Source organism: Thermobia domestica, chromosome 8 (genome assembly GCF_964235325.1).
Source record: "Thermobia domestica chromosome 8, izTheDome1.hap1.1, whole genome shotgun sequence".
In the NCBI taxonomy this organism is placed as follows: Eukaryota; Metazoa; Arthropoda; class Insecta; order Zygentoma; family Lepismatidae; genus Thermobia; species Thermobia domestica.
This window is the reverse complement of record NC_137461.1, coordinates 151,033,553-151,057,566: the sequence shown is the minus strand read 5'-3', so window position 1 is coordinate 151,057,566 and position 24,014 is coordinate 151,033,553. Positions and strand designations below refer to the sequence as shown.

Below are 24,014 nucleotides of genomic sequence, written 5' to 3'. Positions count from 1 at the left end.
CCATCTTGTTGGGCAAACACAACCCTCTTTTCCGCCTCAATATCGTCCATTTGGGGAAAGACGTACTCTGTCAGCATGTCATAGTAAACGTCCCCTTTATTGTTTTCTCTACGGGGAGGTATATAAAAATATTCATAAAAGAATGTCTTGTCAACTAAGTGTGTAAACTGCTATTAAATAACACATTTTATAGAGTAGATGAATATGTAAGTACTTCATTGTGCAACTTTGAAAAATATCCTTATTGCATATATCAAATGGTAAATACAAACATACACATATATGGTGTGAGATCAGAAAGGCCCAAGTCAAAACGGCCCCGCGACAAAAGGGCCTCATGTCAAAAGAGCTAGACGACAAAAGGGCCCCACGTAAAAGAAATGAGATATAGCCTGAAAAGTATTAAAATAAATCTTACTAGATGAAAATCATTGTGTAGACAGTACCTGATTTATTTGTCTTGAAAGAACATACATATGGATCTGTGTACAGGATTAGTCAAAAGTATTACTACAGACCAGTAATAACGATACGCGTGGACAGAGGAAAAGTAAATGTTGCTGGTGGGTGTCGATACAAAAATTGCATTGAATGGGGTATGGCATATACCTTGGATTCCGGGATATTGGATAACACACAATACTTTTTAAATAGAAATATGTTTGACACATCAAATTTGACTAGAATCTTCCCACATATGAGAATGTGAATCATTTTTAAAATCTATTCGTTTACGAGAGAGGGTGTGCTCCATTTGACATTTTTATCTAGTAGGCTTAATTATCCGGACAGGCAACGAGACACGTGAACGGAAGAAAGGAAATCGTTGCAAGTGTGTATTGAAATCTCTCATTGAGTGAGGGTGTGGACATCACGGCAGCCATCTTGGATCCCGCCACATTGAATATCAAACAATAGCTTATTCTTTAAATGAAAAGGATATTATGATATATCAATATTGGCTAAAATCTTTTCCGAATCGAGAAACTGAACTCATTTTTCACCTATTGTTAATTCTTTACGAAACACAGTGTGCTACGTTTGACATTAAAAATAAGATTTATCTGAAAGAAGATTTGCTATATTTCAGCGAGTAACTCTACACTGCATATTATAGAGTGAATGAACAAGAAAATATGATATTTACTTACCTTTATATGTATCATGTCAATTGTCTGACAATAGGTCAAGCGGTCGTAAAAATTGGATAGTGCATGTTGTAGTATATCACGAGAAAGTCTTCTGGTTTCTTTCAAACTGCGACGCCGTAAATCATTCAGGGTGTGCGGTTTACGTGATAGCACCTTGTCCTTAATGCACCCCTTATAGCTAATCCAAGAGTGATAGATCGGAAAATCTTCTAAGCTACTCTATCACACTTAGTATTTCAATCCGTCGCGTCGTTGTGGAAAGATGGATTGAAATACTTCATATACTAGGAGGATTTTAGGTAAGTCTTGTCAAAAATTCAGTTGATAGTATGGTTGCGCTCCGTCCTGTTGGAGTCGTACATGATCAAACTCATATATGGAGAACTTTATGGCAGGAAAAATCTATGCCTAACATTGTCGTACAGACCACAAGAAACTAATGCACTGAGCACCTACAGCATAATGTGGTTTTTGTTTTGTCCTGCGCAATTGTCAGTGTATATGAACAAGTTCTTTCCTTTTTTCGGGCACGCTTGAACAAACTGAAGCAAACAAGATACAATTTCATCTGCACCCCTTTTTGCTACATTTTCAGACCACACGTACATAAAACCCTGTCCGGAGGCACAGTCACGTATTGATAGGTTGTAGATCCAGAGCTTGCGTTTGTAATAAGCCACGTTGGTAGACAACTTTGGAGTTGGAAGGGCTTGCTGTAGATATAAAGCTATAACTTGAATATCATTTAAATTAGCAATGGCTTCTGCTTTGCAATTTTTCAATGAAGTTGTAACACTTTCAGCTTTGAGAATGTGTAACTTATAAGTATTCTGTAACTTTCGTTTAGCTTCTGGATTTTCTTCGGCAGCGATTTTGATAATTACTTCGTCGCAGAAATTTCACGTGTCAATAGCTGGCTGTTTAAATCCAATGTTATAATTGCCACAAAACACCTTCCGATACTTGTCAGCACTGATTGGAACTCTAGAATTTTCGGCACAGCTTGTAACATACAGTTCGTACATTTTTTTTCACATTCCGTTCAGGTCCTAAGTATTTTCTCTGCTTTTCACCACTACGTCTTGAGTAATGAGAGTGGTAAGTAGGGAAGGATTCTATATGCTGCTTTACAAAAGCAATATCTTCATCGGATACTTTGTTTACTCTTGTCGCATGTTTCCCTCTTTCATCTCGGGGTGGTGGTGTTTCAGTATTGAGTTTCACCTTATTCTGCAAATTTTCCACTCTTCCACGATAATTTTGTAATCCTAGGATACTTAAAAATGCATGTTTGCATACGATCACTGATTCTCCATTTGGACCTTTCAGAGTATAAACTAAGGTTGTTTGTCTTTTGGATTTTTTCTGCTTTATGTAGGACTGTCTTTTAACATGAGTAGGCTGCATACAGAAACATAAGTATGCATTTTGCAGGTCAAAATTTCCTAATTTCAAAAAATCGGTGAACAATCTTTCTCTCTGATTAACATTCAACTTATTGAAACACTTTCTGGTGCATTTACAATCTTTCCCACGAACAGCTGCTTCGACCTTTTTCTTAGTTGTTGACGTGTGTTCCAACCCTAAATTACGCAAGTGTTTCCGCTTGTTCCGGCCCTACTCGCCACTTTTGCGCGCTTTCTCTGACGTGTTTAGGTGATTTCCTGTTTGTGTTATCCTGAATACCTGATGGACCAGCAGTTGCACCATCTGAGATAATTTGAACCATCTGCAAGGCAAAATTACAAGAAAAATGTTAGAATTTAGGAGCAAGATAATGGCATTCCACACAGAATGGTAATATTTGGTGCAATACAATGCTAACACACAAAACCAATGTATTCACGTGTGAAAGAAAGAAAATTAATAATACATACACTGTCTTCATCATCCGATGAAAAATCACTACTTAGTTTGTAATACGAACCACTGTCTTCTAAACACTCATATCTTCTGAAATGTCACTTTCGAATTGCTTTAAACGAGGTACACACTTCCTTCCAATGTCGGCCATCTTGCCTTATGCACTTCCATTGTCTTGCACCTAAAATATGTAGATGGTATTCTGTAGCGCTAGTGAAAAATCACAGATGACACTGATATAAACCAAATTTGAAAACATTAGTTTGAATTGCCTGACGTCTAGGTTTGCAAAACACAGTTAACTTAATTTTCATAAAAATGTAGATTGCCATTGTCTTGCACCGATTGGCAGAATTCTCCTTCGTTCCTCACACCACTCACCAACATTAGCAGCTACATACGGAACGTTCTGAAGAGCATAAGTGCATCTGACTGTTATATTCTAAGGTTACGTAAGGTTGTATTCGTTATTAGCTAGTTGATCGAATAAATAATCGTGCTGTCGTCTACTACTAATACTTTTTCCCCATGAACAGAAATTGATTCTGATTGCACTTTTCTTTATTTGGCTTCTTCCTTAAACCTACGCAAAGTTACAGATAACCAATAAGACTCCTTGACACTGATACTTCAATAACTGCCAATTGAATTACTCACCAAGAGTGCTTATAATCACATATATTCTCAAGGTTGTATAACTAAAATCACGTCAATTCTCTGACCTAGTTCACGCAGCACAAACCATAGCAACTTCTAAATTCAGGTATACCCCCGTGCCAACAGTTTCAAATACTTTTTTTCTTAATTATAACTACCACTTCCAACACTGACTTTCGGCCCTTACTAACTGGCACATGTGTCGTAAGATAAAGTGTCTCACATTAATATTTGGACTCTTCGCATTGTTTCTAAAAATGTACGAGATTTTAGTACATACTAGTGATGACCATAATTTTCCGAAACTGGAATTTTCTTAGTTCCGAATCTTTCCGAATTCCGGAATTGGCCATCCCTATATATATATATATATATATATATATATATATATATATATATATATATATATATATATATATATATATATATATATATATATATATATATAGAGAGAGAGAGAGAGAGAGAGAGAGAGAGAGAAGAGAAGGTGGTAGTATTGGACGGGGTTGGAAAATGGGACACATGCATATGTCTCGAAGTATTACTGCATTCTATTGGTAGTGCTATCATCCTATGTAGAAGGCCACTTGAAGGTCCTAGAAGGCATCGGGCGCCAGTCGGTTAAGAAGTGTTGTTCTGGCAAGTCGGCATTAATTTGTGCACGAGTGAAAACTTTTGTTGAGGAGGATTGCAACACAAATATCCTGATAAATATGTAAGTTGTAATAAATATTTCATGTGTGTTTCCGTACTACATAGTAGTGAGTTAAATGTAGTAGTAATGTGAATCTGATAATTTAATGGATAGGTTACAGGTAGTGTGTTAAAATGTTATACACACATGAGGTGGTATTATGAGACACACAGGTAGGAGGTGTCCCATAATATAACCTCTTCTTTTATTTCACAGGTTGCCACGCTGGTGTCTGTGGATATGCCGATGGCTAAGTTAGGACCAGCGCCTAAGGGAGTTCGAAAGAAATGGGAAATCGAAACCTGAATGTCCGTAGTAACTTCACCCAGCCAGAGCAATCACTGATTCCGACGACTCAGATATGTCAATATATTCAGACGACACAGTTCTATCAATTCTAATTAAAGTTGAAACAGGAATAGGTGATGCAGATGCTAAATGTATGTTTTGTGGCGTAAATTACAATAACTCAAAACCTGGTGAAGTATGGATTCGGTGTATTGTGTGTAGCAGATGGGCGCATGTGGAATGCTCTGCCTGCAGGCGATGTGTTTTCGTATGTGACAATGAGGCTTTATTGTATGTCCCCCATTCACAGTCCTTCATGAAACACTTTCTCGTCCTGGCAGAGTAGAAAACATTTCTCTGCTTGATCTATAGTTAAACACCGAAATATAGTTCCATAAAGTTGCTACTTGCAGTTGCATTGCTTTATTTGGTCCACTGCAAGCATTTGCTTACAAGTTTTGTAGATACATACGTTTATGTTTTAGTTACATGTATGATCTGTCCCATATTAGCACCTCTTTCTGCAGGATGTACATTTTGAAGCATGTTTAATTTTTTATTGTATACTCCTGGTACTTTTCGATTTTCAAAGTGGAACTTTCGTACGGTATATATATGATGCTTAGACATACGACAATAGGACCTTGCTTAAATCAATACATTTTCCCTTAATACTTCCGATTTTTGTGATACATATATATTCGATACATTTCTTGCAAGAGGATATTCTACAAGTATTTTGGAACATTTTCACCTATATGAGCCAGGGGTCGCAAATCAATAGTTTCTGAGTAATTTGCACATGTGTGATTTCTTTGAAATTTGCCGGCTAACGGGAGGTGCGCAAGAAAGTTTAAACCTGACCCGCTTCTGCATATCGTAGAGTGATGGAATTTTACACGTGTAATCCCGTATACTATGTAGGTCATGTGGTAATGTACAGCGCGTAACACTGCATCATTGCTGTGTTATAGGTCTGAACGTGAAATAAGGCGTAGTGGTCCAAAATCGATTACTGCACCTCATAAAGCACCGTGGCAACATCCCTGAAGTACTTGCCCGTAGGAAATGACGGCATGGTTGGGAAGAGGTGGAATGAAGATGGTGTGCGGTCAAGAGAAAACGCGAAATATAAAGTATTTCATACCCTGGGTCATGCATCTGTGTGGCCAACATTCGAACAGTGAACGAGTGCGTTGTTTTCCAGGAGACGGGCACCTTTTGTCAGCATGCCATGCTCTGGGATTTCACAGAATCTCGCAACGGACGCCGAAGTTAGGTATAATAAATCCTGGTAATTGTAGTAGCATTTGCCTGGAAAGCAAGTAGTAATACCCCATGCTGATTTCTAATAAAATGATCATCACTTTGGTCGCTCAGAGTTGAACACGGACTTCCTTTTGGTGATTGTACTTCGGCACGCTGTCATTGGTTTGACTAGATTTTCCTTGATTTTCTTCACTTCCACAGAAATACTTGGTTCTAGAAAGCCAGAGTCAGTTCCTTCCCAAATCCTAGACCCACCTAAAAGACCGATATCACCGCGGAGTTGAATGTCCGAACCTTTCCATGAGTCATTCTCTTGCAAAAAATCATAAATACATAAAGAAAGAAATAGCAACAGAATACCTCGCTTCGAAACAAAATTACGACCATTACCGTACCAGTTGCTACAATAACAAGCTAATGCCATAAGCTTTCTAAACGCTAACAATGTAAACCATGGGAAGTCATAACAAAATAATACATTTAACACTGTAGCACCAATAAAAGCTTGTGAAAATTACAAACAGAGCGTGGCATGCTGACAAAAGGTGTCCGCCTCCTGGAAAACAATATACTCGTTCACTGTTCGAATGTTGGCCAGACAGATGCACGATTCTGGGTATGAAATACGTCATAGTTCGAGCTTTTTCTTGACCGCACACCATCTTCATTCCACCTCTTCCCAACCATACAGTCATTTCCTAGGGGTAAGTACTTCTGCGATGTTGCCACGCTGCATTGTGAGGTACAGTAGTGGATTTTGGACCACCACATCTTACTTCACGTTCGGACCTATAACACAGCAACGGTGCAGAATTACGAGCTATACATTACTACATGACCTACATAGGCATACGGCATTACACATGTGAAATTTCATCGCTCTACGATATGCGGAAGTGGATAAGGTTGAAACTGTCTCGCGCACCTCTCGTTAGCCGGCAAATTTCGAAGAAATCACATATGTGCAAATTACTCAGAAACTATTGATTTATGATCCTTGGCTCATATAGGTGAAAATAGTACTTGTAGAATATCCCATTGCAAGGAATGCATAGAATTACGTCACCCTATATATACCCGTATTTCCGACACTTATAAAAACAATTCAATGAATATAAACTAAATATCTCGTCTCCTCTTGTCTCGGGAGCAACTTTACTTATTATCATACAGCTTTCCCAAATAAAGAGTAGGCCTATAACACTTTTAGGCACCTTCAACAGAAAACATAAATGATAATATAAAAATACTAGCCAATCCCACATTAAAAGTTAGAACGGGGAGAGGAGGAAACAAACTATAAATAATGAACAAAGACACACGATTTTTCTGCGCATGGTCATAGTGTAGGAAGTTTCTATGTTTTTTGCGTTCTTATGCAACATCGAGGTTACGAAACACAGGATCTAATATAACATGGATTGCAAATTACGATCGTGGTTTGATTGAATCCAGTGCAGTTGGCAGGTGCACAGACTATTATAGATAAATCCTCACAGTATGGCCGTTCTCCATCACACTATCTCGTCTCTAAGAGAGAAGGAATACCGGTTCCGTATCGTAGTATACGAAAGCGGCAAGTAACCTACCAATAGGAGAACACTCATCCTGATTATGACAACCTGAATATGCAATTCAATCATAACCGCCGACCATGTGGATGCTTTGGGGCTCAAGCACCCATTATAAATTTCTAATGGGTAGTCACTACCTATTGAATTTTTGCTTTTGAATTTCCACATTCATATCGTGAAAAATATGGATGTCTCTACATTGAACATTTAATAATGTCTCGATTTTGTAGAATCATTTCTTTCAATAAGTTGGACGTTTGATGTCGTTCTTTTGTGTTTCTTAATATATATATATATATATATATATATATATATATATATATATATATATATACGTAACAGGCCCGTATCCAAGGGGGATCTTGGGGCCCGGCCCCCCTAAATTTTTACCGGCCGCCTAAAAATTTTCAAGGTAGGCTTGCAAATGAACTATAATATGTTTGGATCGGACGCCTCTACATTTTTGGACTGGCTACTTTCCTGGTATGTAAATTTAGTTCGTATAAATTACCAGTCAATTGAGTTGTTTTTAGTTTTCATTCAAATTATTCTAAAAATGTTTTAGAGTTTTGATTGTATTCATTCAGTTGTGTGCACAGGAATTTATTTCGGGGAAGAACCAGAAGCTTGTGAAGAGTTCCAAAATCAATATGAGAATAAATTATATTAAAATTTGTTTTAAAAAAATCACCCCCTAAATTAGACCAAATTTTTAGAGAAGTCTGGACATCGTGGGAAGGGTATGAACTCCCAGTACCCACCCTCTGCGTACGTTCGTGGATTCATTATTATTTTCCTTTCGCTTCCCTTTAACCAATATTACTAAACACATTTGAAATTGAAACCAAAATCCTAATATTTAGTTTCAGCTCTACTCAACACAAAGTTGAAGTAATCATGAAGAAAAAATGTCTTTTTAGTTTAAAAATAATTTGACAGTTCATTTTACTGCAGTAGCCTGTGCTTTCTTGATGGTCTTTCACGCATTTCAGGGAGAGTCCTAGTTTGGGAAGTATTGATCTATTGAATCTGTAAATAATAATAATAATAATAATAATAATAATAATAATAATAATAATAATAATAATATACGAGACAATGTGATTTATAAATACCAAAGCGCAAGCGCCCATTGAAAAAACTAAAAGCCGGCGCCTATGAAGACGTCGAAACTATGCTATGCTACGTATTGAAAGCACTCATCTAATGCTAGAATTTTTGGTAAATATTCTCGACTGGTTTCAAAAATATAGCTTATATTTATCTCCGTATATACTCGTTCTCACGAATATTTGAAGTGAGTATACGCTGGACTATAAAAATATTAGATGAAATCTTAAAGTTTCAGGTCCCATGGTTATGCCGTATAGGCTAAATGAGACGGTGATGATGAGAAATGGATGAAATGATGGAATGAAGAAAGTGGAAGGAAACAGAACCCCGAAAAAACCCACGTACACGGTATTTGTCCACCACAAAGTTCACTTGGCGCGAGTTGGGATCGAACCCAACACCCCATGCACCAGAGTTGAACGCTCTATCACTGAGCCTCCGCGACCTATTAAATATACCATCCCAAACACAGAACAAATATTCTGAAATTTCCTACCTAAAAATCACCTTTTTTTAGGTTATCACACAATTATTTACTGTACTACTTAAAACACTATTGGAAACTAAAATGTCTTATATTTTTTCATTAACTTAAATATAATAAATCATGCGATTAAATTATGTATATTAAATCTAACCGAAAGAACCCTGGAATGGAAAAACAAGACACTTTTTAAAAATACAACCTACTTTATTAATAGTAACTAAAATAATTTATATGATGAGAACACAATTTTTCCCCCGAGATTTTAGCGATTCTCGACTCGAAAATTTTCGGGCAGCTCCAAAAACGGGAGCAACTGGATTGCGCACACTCTAGATCTCAAATTGCGCACAAATCTCTGTTGGCCTTTTTGAATAGATTTTTATCCAACTTTGCCACAATGATAGCTTTAAAATCTGTGCGCAAACAAGGTTTTCTTTCGGATTAGGATAGAAACAGAAATTAGAAATAAAATACAAATTATATTGAGGATTAACTAAATATAATTTGATCAGTAAATACAAGTCAAAATACCTCGAAAGCCAAGTGCTTATACTTACAATCTACATGTTAAAATTTTCCTGGTTGCAATTTTAAGCCTACAATTTTTAGAAATTTATTTATTTATTTATTTATTAAATAGAACACAACAGGATAGATCCCAATTACAGTGTTCGGACTATACATAATTCTTACTACAGTGAAAGTATAATATTCCCAATAATGTGTTGATTACCAATATTAGTTGTTTGTCACTTATTTGGCGTATTGCTTCATTATATCTATAACATTTCTCTTAAATGTTCGGATGTTGTTTGTACATACATCAATTTTTGGACATAATTTGACTGTGTTATTGTAGACAGCACTGATTCTTACTATCGGTGACTTAGTCATTATGTCAGTGCGTGACTTATTGATACTAAAGAATTATGATTCATGTTCCGTGTTTTAGTAGACGGAACTGATATATTTAAGCTGGATACAATATCTGAACAATCGACTTTCGAATGCAAAATATTATATAAATATAAAAGAGTATTTACAGATCTTCTTTGTCCCAACGTTAACATGTTATAGTTACTAGACAGGGTAGAGGAGCTAAATTTACTTGGGTAGAAACCTGTGTCCTTAAACGTTAAAAATCTCAGAAATTTAGCTTGAATTTTTTCGAGCATGTACTTATCTTGATTGGTTTGAGGATCCCAAATTGTACACGCATATTCAATCATTGAGCGTACGTACGCATAGTATAATGATTTCAAAGTATTGATATTTTCGAATTCTTTACCTAACCTTATGACTAGGCCTAGATTGCGAAATGCCTCGTTGGTAATATGTTCAATATGAACACTGAACTTTAGTTTTGGATCAAAGTACATACCTAGGTCTTTGACTACATCTTTCCTAAACAGTGGTTGTTCATTAATTACATACCCAAATGAAATACAGGCCTGTCTTCTGGTATATGACATTACATTACATTTGTTAGCATTTAGTTCAATATAATTAGTTTTACACCATCTGCTTATGTGATGCAGATCCGCTTGCATCATTTCACAATCTTGAACTGAGTTAACTTCCATATAGATTTTGAGATCATCAGCAAACAGTAACTTATGTAATTTACTTATACAGTCCGGAAGGTCGTTGATATAAATGAGAAATAGGAGTGGTCCCAAGTTCGATCCCTGAGGTACGTCTGAGCTTGGCGAGAATGTGAATGATTTGTTTGATCTGCACACGACGAATTGCTTACGGTTTGTTAGATAGAATGAAAATAATTTTACAAGATGTTGAGAAAAATTAAGGTGTCCGAGTTTAGTTAGTAGGGTTTGGTGATGTTCTCTGTCGAACGCTTTCGTAAAATCAGTGTATACAACATCTTGTCTCATACTCTGAATATGTATCACCTTTAAGCATCTCATACTCCCTCAATATGAAGTTATGTCTCTTCAAATCTTCATTTCTTTGTGTATTGGTATCTCCTTTCCCAATTGATCTTAATTTCAATTTTGTTTCTGATTGTATCTTCAACAAAGATGAATCACCTGATAAATGTCTGAACCCGGTGAATAGAATTGTTTATTGTAATGTTTATGAAATGCTACTAAGGTTTCTGAAACCCATATTCTAGGTGGAAACATTAAATAAAACAAAGCGAACAATTACGATATTATCGGTTATTATTATTACTAATAATATAGTAGGCATACTCGTACTTTCCACTACTAGTCAAGTTTTATGGAAAAATTGATAATTGAAAATCAAAACGAATATTCTCCATTGTCGTAAAGCTTTGCTTTTGTAAATTTATTAACGTTGTTCGTTGACGTCTGTTTGTTCCCTGTCATATAATATACTTGTTACAATAATATGAGATATAACGAACTTAGATTACAATACTATTAATATAATACAACGGTGTGAGTAATTCACTTCCTCATATAAATTATACTGTATATTCCAATATATAGTACTGCAATCCATGCAATGTTACACGATTTACTTGTTAATAATATAAAATCTGTCAATATATGTTAAAACAGTATTATGCAACTACATGCTAGTTTCTTCAATGTAATTTTTGAGTACGTATTCGAAGTAAAGACCTTCATTGTCCAGTGTAACTGATATCAAATTTGCAAACATATCGGATACTTCCGTTGGATTTAAATAAGAAAGGCCGAAAAGCGGCTTTAACTACATTCCTATAACATACAATTAAAATACTCATTTATAATACTGTTTCGCTATTTTGTGACTTCTAACGTAATTTAAAATATAACAAGTCTTGTGATAATTATAGTTAATATTGACAATTTATTCTTAGGAGTGATTTATTATCTGATACTAAATAAAATGACGTCTCAAAGGAATTAACTTTACTGAAAATTTATCAATTTCACTGTTTTGATTAATTGACTAACAAGCAAAATTACGTACGATAAATACGTAACTCAGACTGCGGATTCAAGAAGGCTCTATGTAAATGTTTATTTATTTATTTATTTATTTAAGAATACAACATGCCTTTAGGGCCCAATTACAGTATCCTGTATTGTATTCTAAACTGTTTCAACAGTTCAACTCTCAAATAGTTTGCAGGCATATTACAGATATCTAAACTTTTATTTGCCTTGCTGTATCTGTTATAAGAAGCACATACTCGCCACATAGGAGACTTCATCAATACATTCGTCCTAGCTTCCTGACAGGAAAAGAAATCAGTGTTTGCTAGCCTCGTTCTTAAGGTAGGAACTTGAAGCTTAATCTTGCCCTAAACCTTTCTTCACTAAGACTGACCCAAATGGAATTGATATTCAATGATGTTACATTCTGAAAATACCTCCCTGATAGCTTCGTGAGCTGCAGTTTCAAAGTCTACATGGATCGATTTCAAATTTATTCCAGGTTCTATACTTCTTATCATTTCCCACATTGCTTTGTAAGTTAGCTTGTTTTTCCCTGTCAAAAACGCATAACATAGAGGCAAATAAAATTCATTTTTGTACGTGTGAATAGTATACAGCTGATGAAAATCATAAGGAACATATGTAAACGTTCCATTTGACAACATTGTTTATTTTTTTTAGCGCAATCCTGTACATTATGACAGCTTGTCAACTGCTTATCAGATAAAACTGATAAAACCGGAAAGGTGTGCGCAATTTCATTGCAGCCCCAAAAACTGTCAAATACGGACATTATCCTATTTTATGCTTTGTACGATACGGACAAGGACCCCAAAATACAAATAATCCGTACGAAATACGGACATTTCTGTATATGGCAACCCTATAAATAACAAACCCAGTACATTTTCTCATTGTACAAATTTTTGGTAAATTTGGAGAAGAAAATATAAAGTTTGATATTCTATTGAAAGCAGTAGGAATGGTGTTGTGCCTGCTTGGTACATCCACTCTTGTCCAGCGTGTTTATTTAATCACGAATAACATAGACAAGTGAAAAAATTTCCTTAATGTTGCAACAATGAAATCTATGTTAGCTTATATATTATGTTATATTACAATATAAATGTATTAGGTCATTTAAGTGTTGCTAAGGTAAACAGGAACTATTTTACACACTTACTGTTCCTTATTTCTCATGATTTTTAAAATGAAGAAACCTGCCCCGTATTCACTGAAAGTCGTATGGTTACCCTAAGGGGAGGGGAAACCGGAAGGTTACACACTTACATATAGAAGTAACCACTGGCATCTCTGGCATGTAAAATTTGGGGGGAGGCATCAAAGGAGGTGATTTAAATGCTCGTACCTCAGCGGAATTTTAAATTATTTCACGTCAATTTTTATTTATTTATTTATTAAACAGATGTTCGTGATAGACTGAACAAAATTAAATTATCTCGCAGCTATTCAATAATATATTGAACAATAAAATTAAAAAAAAAAAAAAGTATTCAACACGAAAAAGCAAATTCACACATACAATGACGTAAGGAATACAAAATCATCTTAATGTACTTTAGTTACCTATTTTTTAATGGTGATTGGGTCGAGCGGAAAACGAATGAGAGAGTGTTAGAAATGGTGGGTGAGAAAAGAACACTTTTAGATATTATTAGGAAGAGGAAGAGAAACTGGTTGGGACATTGCCTAAGAAGAGATTGTATTATGAGGGACGTCCTAGAGCAGCGTTTCCCAACCTTTTTCAACTTGCGGCACACTATGGGTGTAACTTGAATTGTCGCGGCACACTCATTATTATTATTATTATTATTATTATTATTATTATTATTATTATTATTATTATTATTATTATTATTATTATTATTATTATTATTATTATTTGTAAATATAAAATACCATGGCAAATTATTTCTGTGATTACTGATCTCCTCACAGACATGGAAGTTTAATCACTGGTTTTCCCCTATCCTAATTCATTATGCTTATTTTTTATTCTAATTTTAACAGAAACCAATTGCAATGAAATATAGGACTCAGATTGTTAAAACTACGCTTTATTTTTCGAAAACTGTATCCTACCTTTCATTAAGAACGAAGATCACTAAATAACGAACGAACAAACAAATGTCTTGTGCTTTTAACTTTGCTGTTTTAACCAAACCCGGTGCATATTATTGCAATCGCACAGCTTGCGATGCGTCGAAGTCAAAACACACTTGTTGAACAAAGTGTTGTTCTGTCATTCACGTGCGAATGAGTGTTCTACGAACGATCACTTGACGCGTACCGTACAAGTGCTTCCATTTCTCGGTGTTAGTATGACTCTCAATTGAAGCAGCTAACTGTGGAAATGTGTACGAGCCGAAATACTGTCTGCTACACAGTAATAGATGTAGAAAAATATATTGCAATTACAATAATTTTTTCCATGGTAGAAATTCATAGTAATGTGAAATAAAAAAATATACATTTTTCCCTGTCTTGCAATTTGGTTGCTATAGAATTAATGATTTTGTTTCGATTTCCTCGCGGCACACCAGCGGTCCATTCGCGGCACACCAGTGTGCCGCGGCACACCGGTTGGGAAACGCTGTCCTAGAGGGTATGGTGGCGGGAAAGAGAGGGAGGGGCCGAAAGAGACTACAATTAATGGATGATATGAAAACAGAAAGATCATAGGCGAAGACGAAGAAGTTAGCGGAGGACCGTGGAGCATGGAAGCTTCTCAGCTGCAGCAAGTGACCTGCCAATAAAGGCAGAATACCTATGATGATGATGATGGACCAAAGATCGTCGTGCGGCGGTCACTACTAGCAATAAATCTGTCTGTTAACTCGTCTAGGTTAAAAAGGTCCAGTAAATAATGGTGTGGGGATAGATGATAACATGATTCAATCTCTCCTGTGTCATTGTGGTTCTAGTCTTAGAATAAAGCTAAAGGTCCATTCAGCTTCACATGAAGAAACTGGCAGCACAATCAAAATATACAATAAGTTTTCAACGTTTTTAAACATAGCTCGAACTTCTAGTTCCATTTCTCGTAGTACTTTGCAAGCATAAATGACAACACAAGTCTTCTGCAGAAACATGTTTCATCTCAAGAGAAAAGGACGCTACATCTACTGTGTTTCCGGATAATTTTCCAGTATGTCAACCACACCTGATAACAGTGTATCTTCTAGTTGTCGAAGACGCAGGAAATCCGACTGAGTAAATCTTGGTTCTAGGTCTTTCACAGCTGCATTAATGATGGTATAATATTTTTTTCCTATAATAAGCATTGACCGGCATATGCATCTAATGGCCTTGTGTACTTCCTTGATACTCTTTCATTCGTGACAATGGTAAGGGGTTCCAATTAATTTATATTTTCCTACTTTCTCATTAGCTTCTTGCATTTGTCAAAACATTGTTCGTTGTGTAAGTTCTGAATATTTCCTGAAACAATTTCAATACCGTTAATCAAGCCTATTATAGTTTGTTTCCGACCTTGGAGTGACTTATCCAGAAGTTCCAGCATGCCAATTATTTTCTGTCCAAGTAATAGACTCAACAGCGTTATGCCAGTTTCGAAATGGGCTAGAAGACCTGGAGCTCTTAATATAAGCTGTTTGTTGCTTTCAGAAATATCATGCAGTTTCTAGTATCTTACTTATCTAGAAATTCTCGAATCTGGTCACCCCATCTTTTATAACCGTCAGGTAGGACAAAGTAGTTTTATTCTAGTGACACTGCCTATTGGACCTTCAGATTAAATTCAAGTACAGCAACAAAATTGCGTCGTGCTATAACTGATTGAGAAAACAAGACACCTAACTCATGAGCTCATTGCATTGGATTCATGAGCTTCCAAACCTGAAGGACTATTATACGACTAATGAAGGAGGATAAAAATATTAGGCCTACATTGACATTATGTTATAACCGAATGATTCTTAACCTTCTTTTAGTTACGGTCCCCTTTGAGACTACGATTGGAGCTTTGAACCTCCTTCCAAGAAATATTGACTTAAATACGATATAAGTTTTCGTATACAGAAACATGATCGTGTCATACATAATAAATTACTACTCTGTCATCTAATACTAATAATATTCAACCAACACTGTAACCTAGAGCAACTTATGTATTATCTTCGATTTAGTTTGTTACCTTTCATTTTATCTTCACGGACCCCCTGAGACATATCAAGAACTCCGTTATAATCGTTTCACAGTCTGAATATTATATTCCAAATAAATATTATTATTTATATGTTATTCTGTCATTAGTAAATAAATTAAATTAGAATAAAATATTGAACATTTCGTACTTCAAAATATTGGGGGACGCGTCCCCCTCATCCCCCTGCCAGAGACGCCCGTGGAAGTAACGGAAAAAGATGTTCACGTGACACGTTGCGAAAGGGCTATTGGTCAGTTACTAATATCATAGACCACATTCGAAATGCAGACAAATCATGAATTATCGAAAAATGTATGCGAAAGATTTGTATTACTCTAAAATCGACGAGCTTAAACTCGCCAACACACGGAAACCATACTAATTACTAATGCATATATTCTACCAGAACAAGCAAGAAATTAATATTCATAAAAGAGAATATATTAGTTTATTTCACAAGGCGCTACCTAATGTGCACCTCTCCAAAAACATTCATTTTTCACCAGTATGTATTAACATGTGTTGGCTCAAGTCGCAAGGGATCTGCAACAAATACTTGAGAGATAAATAAACTTACCGTGCGATCCGTGCTTATATATTTTACCATACATAACAAAGTTAATTTTTTCAGGTGCAACTAAAGAAGTGGGAAGAAATGAATAAATTTTAAGACATTATTACAGAAATTTTTCTAAAGTGTACGAAACGAGATAGAAGAGTTGCATTTTGTTTTGTTTTAAACTGTGGCGCCATCTGTTGAGCTATAAGTAAAAATGTAGCTATTAGGTACTGAAAAAGAGGAAATAGTAATTACAACTGGGTCTCTTTTTTTTTTTTTTTTTTCATGTTTAATGAACTTTAAAAACAATAACATTATTTAAGTGCATTTAAAAATTTTCACGTTTTGATATACACAGGAATTATAGAAATATGATCACTTATATTTGCATACTAAGAAATATTTAACACCATCTGTTCACATACGTAACATAGGATTTCTAGTCAACATAGGCAAGCAGGTGAGCTCAATTTGAAATAGCTACAATAAGAGGTCACTTGCGACTCGTCACCTATCCAGACAGGCGTGCAATACTCCGAGCCGTAGGTAAAGATCTCGGCGCCCGGGGCGAAGTAGAATTCAGCGCCCCCCTACACTCACCACACCAAGCTTTTCCTCCTTTTTTTTCACTTATAAGAAAAGCAGCAGCTATTGTTATACTACACTATATTTTTATTAAGCTGCTTGGGCAGACCATTGCAACAGCCAAAATCATTTATTACGTATTCTTTTACAAATAAGAGCTGTTTTCAAGAGGCGTATTTTGGACTTTTTGTTAAACTTGACAAAACTACAGTGGCGTATTTAGGGGGGTGGCTTCGGGAAATCTTACTTAGTATAGTAAAGTAAATGAAATATCTTGCAGAATTTTCACATTTCCAGGCAAAGCCCCCCCGAAAATTAACAAAGCCCCTCCCGAAACAAAATCGTAAATACGCCACTGCAAAACTACCTTTGGTTGTACCAGGGGCGGATCCAGGACGGACTTCTTGGGGGGCGGTGGGTTGTAATACTGCTACTTAGAGCTACTTTTAAGAGCTCCAAACTCTGAAATGGGTTTATTTATATTTAAAATAAGAAAATTTTATCTTCTGGCGGGGCGATCGTCCTCGTCCTCCTGGATACGCCCCTGAGTTGTACACAAATCCACTTGAGAACAGTTACGGAAATTTGCAATACAACTATTTGTAACATTTCATAGTATCGATAAGAAATGACATTTCAATACATTACAAACTATATACTTTTAAAAATGTTGAAAATGGGTGACAGCATTCATTTCTATTGTAAACTTTTGTAATTTTATTCTGTACGTGACCACACAAATAGCATTTTAATTTCGATTCTTTTAATATCAGCAATTAAACGGGTTGAACTTGTTAATGATAGACTTTATTTTATTAGACCCCTACTCTTAGGGGTCGGTGGTGTGATACTATTGTTTTAAATGTATGTGCCCCAACAGAAGATAAGGATGACGATATAAAGATACTTTTTAAGAAGAAGTATCATGGGTATTCGACTAAGTCCCGCGATACCATATGAAAATTCCATTAGAGGATTTCAATGCGAAGGTAAGGCGACAGGATGTTTTCAAATCGGTTATAGGGAAAGAAAGTTTGCATAAGGAAAGTAATGACGACGGTGTTAGTTTCGTGAACCTGGGAACATTCAAAACTCTTATCGTGAATAGTACAAAATTCTTGCATCGCGACGTTTATAAATACACATGGACCTTACCAGATAGGAGAACACATAATCAAATTATCACGTTTTAGTAGATAGAAGAAGACAGTCTAGCATAATTGATGTTCGCTCGTCCAGAGGACCCGAATGTGACACTGATAGCAGCGATAACAAGAAAAAGAGATTATCGTTGAATAAAAAGAATATTCTACTTCTGAAAATCGAGAGGTTTAGTTTTAAAAATAAAGAGGAGAACCAGGAGGAGAGAGGGAAATACCAGATTTAAGTGTAATATATTCTCGTTTTTAGGTTTTGAGAGCCCTAATGTTGAGGATACTTAGGTTCAAATTAGGGATAGCACTAAATTTCAGCACGAGAAAAGTTGAGGCACGCAGAAATATGTACAATTTGTGAAAGCTTTGGCTATAGATTCTGACACATTCAAGTTTTTACAAGACATGCTTCTGCAGCTATCCCGTGCTAAGATGGAGGCTGGAGTGCTTGAAGGACCGCAAGTGATGATAATAACCCAGTCCACTGAGGTTTCCAAGTTGCTAACTGAGATTGAAAAAGAAGCCTATAGCAGCTGTGTGGCAGTCGTTCAGTGTTTCTTAGGAAATTACAGAGCTGAAAATTATGTGGAACTTATAGACATGGTAACAAACTATGGCGAAACGGGTTATAGGATGTCACTTAAGTTACATATTCTTGCCTCTCATCTGGACAGTTTTAAGGAAAATATGGGTACAGAGGAACACGGTGACCGATTTCACCAAGACATTATGACTTTCAAAAGTGGTTACCAAGGACAATACAATAAGAACATGATGAGGAACTACATCTGGGGGCTAATACATGAAAATGATGATACGCATCAACGAAAATGTAGGAAAAGGACAAAAAATATACACAGGTATATATATCATAGTCACACGAAGGGGGCAGAGAGGGTTCCGGGTCCCCCTGACTCACGACAATGTATACATAATATAGCAAACCATGTATATTAAATACCAGAAATATCAAACGTAATATAACAGCCATGGAGATGGCCCCCCTAAAAAAATTCTTAGGTCGCCCCTGATATCTATGTACCCAAGTTATGTATTTAAATAGTCTACTCTTTTGATGTTATAATAGGGATGTTGAGAAACTTACTACCAAACTCTTTTAATCAATTTAAATGCAATGTCTAATATATTTCATAGCGTTATTCTTTTTTCAAACAAATCGATGTTAAACTTACAAAAGCGAAGTTTCATGAGAATTATGCACATTTTCGTAAATGTTTAATGAATATGACTAAGGAATCAATAATAGCAACTGAAGGACAAACAATTTTTTTCTTTTAAAGTGTTGCATAGTGTTTCTCACAACACTTGAGACTGGCAGATACATGCTGCAACTTTGTCTACAGAAAAATTGAATGAATAATATCAAAAGATTATCGGTCTTTTTTGTTTGCTTATCTGTTTCATTCACTAATGCTTTGCTTCTAGCTAGCAAACAGCTAGTATCAATCGAGCGTTACAGTTTGGTGGCAGAGAGCCAAAATTTAAGCGAACCTTAGATTGTGGTCTGAGAAACTCGTTTTACAAATAAATAAATATTTCTTGTTCATACGAACATCCTAGGTGAAAATCATATACCATCTTGTTACTTTTGGGCATTTCAAAATGGTGGCCACCCAATATGGAGAATAAATGCTAAGTGTAGTTTTGGCTTTGAATGCTTGTAACTCCTAGGATAACGAGATAAAAATTTGACATCACTTATTGTTATTCAAAATTAGCCACAAGGGAAATAATTGAATTTAAAATATTTTTTTTTTCGAACAGCTCTTCAATCATTTAAATTGCAAAATAACAAGCAAAGGGCTAGAATAATCGAAAAACGTTTGTAATACTTTTCAAAGATTTTTAAATTTGCATTAATTTGACATGTGTTTTATTTAGATACATTAAATGATAGCTATACTATTAAAAGTAAGAAGAAACATGATATAAAAACTTTGGTTTTCAGTGAAAGACTTATTTAAAAGCCACGGACAGATATCTTTACCCTTAAGCATCTACTAAAATCCGAAGTAGTAGAAATATTCAACTTACACTTTCATTATTGATTTGCATAGAGCAACATATGAGTTATATGAGTGAATTAAATTGCCCTATTGCCACCAGAAGTAGTAGGTCTAGATCTATAACTTTCGGTTGCAAAAGAGGATTAAGTTTCATAGGGACCAATATTGAAACCGGAATTTCTACAAGTTTTTATTTGTAGATAATAATGATGGTGATAATAATAATAATAATAATAATAATAATAATAATAATAATAATAATAATAATAATAATAATAATAATAATAATAATAATAATAATAATAATAAACTAAGATTAAAATTATTATTATAATAATAAACTAAGATTCTTAGGACACACAATCCGTATATAAAAAGTTAATTCTTACTAGATCTGACCATTTTCGGTCTTTGGAGATCAAAATTAGATTCAGAAGTGGTAGTAGATTTCTATTACTTCCGGTTGCAGTAAACTAACGAAGTCGGATATGGTACCTACCTATGCAGAATCAGGGCCAGATTTCCCAATAGGCCCGGGCCTATGGGCGCAAGCTCCCAGGGGGCGCACGGCCAAGAGAAAAAAATTTTAAAAAAATATCTAGAAATAAAAATAAATAGCCATAACTTAACATATTTGTTGAATTGATTAATAAAATCAAGCTAATAAAGCATTCTGATTTTGAAGTTCATTGAAACAAATAATTGTTGGTAAAGTTAAACTATTTTTCAACATTATGCATCAACTTCGTTACAACATTGATCTCAAAAATGTCATTTTTTATACTAGTACAATTTACTATTTGTACATACAAAATATCTAGTTTTACTTTAAAACACAGTTTTTGTGTCACGTTATCAAAATACTTCATGTAAGCTGCGTTTCTGAGATTAAAACTATTTTATAATGTAATAAGAGTTTTTTTTTATTTATTTGCCCAAATGGCTAAATTAACCAAAACCAAAGTTATTCACCAATCTTTTGTTAATACATTAACGGTATTTTGTTAAGCTCAGAACCAAGTAAATTCCTCAAAAAACTTGCAATGATAAAATTGCATCGTGGAGTGGTGTTTAAGCAATTAACATATAGGCCTGATATAATTTTTTAATAAAGGTTTTTAGGAAATTAACTTGAACCAGACTAGGGGGCGGAAACAATTATTGGGCCTAGGGGCGCCAAAATGCTAAATCCGGCCCTGTGCAGAATCCTAGTTTTTTACTACTTTCGATTTGAAAAGAGGTATAAATGTAGATATGATAATTATTCTTGACACACTGAGTTCATACCAAAAAAGCATTTTCTCGCAATAACTTATCATTTTGGGTATGTGGTACTAAATCCATACCAAGAATCTGTTTCTCCGAATATGTTCCTAATTTTCCAATATAGCTATCAGTGTTAAAATAGGAATTCTTACGAGTTGATTTCCACTACTTCAAAGCAGTGGCGGCTAATGTTAGTGTTGCAGCGTTGCGCAACGACCAAAGTATTTCAAGAAAAAAATATTATGAATAGTAGTAAAGAACAGAAAAAAATACTTTTTAATACTCGCATTTATACACTTTAAATAACATATTTTTTACTTCTGTAACTGTCCGTTCCGTTAATCCGTTTTAAAAAGCGAGAAATAATCCGTCACAGAGTCTCTAATTTACATTGTGTTGCAGCGAGCATGCAACGACCAGATTCCTTCAGCGCGGCAATTGGAGCAAATGTTAAGTCTCCTTTCCCCTATCTCAGAAGTTAAAGGGACTGGTCGTTGCAGTGCTTCTGCAACACAGCACGGTTTCCAGTGAACAAGAAGGTTTTTCGCGCTAAATAAGATTTTTGAATTTTTTTTCACTAGCAATTAACAAATAGAATTTGTTTTTATGCATTCATATTTTTAAATTACGGGACCATACTGAAGCAAATCAATATAATGACAATTAAAAAAAGTGATTGCAGAATAACAAAATAAAAAAGAAAATATCTAATAGAGGAGAAAACAAATGAAAGTAGACCCGTATTTAAAAGTTAATTGTTAGCTTATATTAATAATGAAGGCTTCTTCTACAGTAATTTGTGAATCAAATATTAATAAGTCAGTATGTAGAATCGCTCCCCCCCCCCCTCTGTGGATAGTATTCTAGTATAAGCATATTTCTTTTATAAAATAAGTATATTTTATACTCTTGATAATTTCCACATAAAACTGTATGATGGGGAACGCCACATTGACTTTGGGACTAGTTTGTAATGCTCAGGGGCGTAGCCACGAGGGGGGTCCACCGAGTCCAGACCTCCCAAAAATTTCGAAACTTGACTAACATTTGTAGACTTTCTTAACGAACTATACTTGTTTAACAGAGAAACGATTGATGTAGGCTAAATATTTTATTTTACGCCCCATCATGAACTCTCTCTTTTCTTAAAAACATTGTTCTATCATTTTTTTTGCTAAGAATATAGGTGACAGTTATTACTTATCGTCTTTTCGGATGCAGAATAAGAAAGGTATATATTGCATAGACGTATCGAACCCTTCCCAACACACATTTCTGGGTGTAGAACTGGCAGTGCTGTTTGTTTTGATGTTCTTCGACTTTTACCGTGCTACACCGTGCATTAGGTATACATGCTGATCCTACATTTGGTGGGTTTCGAGGTTTCCTTTCCAGAACATATCACATTGGTAAGTGTTGTTTCGCCTCATGTGGAAGTATATTGTGTTCATCGTGCATTGCGTAACAACCAAGACGGATGATTTGGAATGTAGTTTTTTTCTTTTACGCACATGTGTGTGTGTTGATGTATGAATATGTGACATTCGGAATTCATTTACCAGTCCTCTTTTGTATCATTGTTTTGGTTTTTATTTATTAGATTTAATTTTATTGTGTTTGCTTTAATTCTGTAAATAACCTACAAATTCTGAATGAATTGTATACTATGACTTCTGTAAATAACTTACAAAAAACATTGGCCAGCTTTCAACCGAGGAAAAACTTGCAATTAAGGCTTAGACAAAACAAGCAAAGTGCAATTCAGGAGAGTGTTCGAAAAAAAAATCCAGTTTAAATTTACAGGATGTTTTATGGCAGTAATGTTGTTTGCACTAGATACATTTCCTCAATTTATTTTAAATTTTCCTGGATAAACTGTGAATAAAGTATGTTCAATGTACATTTTTTTTATAACACTAATCTCTGGTATGAACTCACTTCAGTCAACGCTGAAGAGGAATTCGGATTACTGTCAGGGACTGAGTTTGCTAGAATGAATCGTTCGCAATAATCTAGAAAAAATATATAGTGAATCTGCAAAGCTTCTGAAATTAATATTAACTGTACCTATGGCGTCAGCAAAAGACGAAAAGTATTTTTCTACATGAAAAAGAATTGACACTTTAAAGGAATTGAATGTTGCAAGAAAGGTTATCACCATTGGTTATGCTTTCCATCGAAAAAGACCTGACAATAAGAATACCAGAGTTCAACCAATATGTATTA

General features: G+C 35.1%; 1 protein-coding gene across 4 annotated transcripts in view; it reads left to right on the top strand.

Annotated features, from left to right (window-relative positions):
* LOC145693286 (clavesin-2) overlaps positions 1-24,014 on the top strand; it is a 90,244-nt gene that overhangs the window by 13,864 nt on the left and 52,366 nt on the right. The window contains exon 3 of one of the 4 annotated variants that reach the window (XM_081769137.1): positions 4,582-4,787. The exons of 2 other annotated variants lie outside the window; for them this stretch is intronic. The gene's annotated coding sequence lies outside the window, so the exon portion shown is untranslated. Of the gene's footprint in view, positions 1-4,581; positions 4,806-24,014 lie in introns of those variants that run through there. One more of the 4 variants, XM_081769138.1, reaches the window with a different exon arrangement.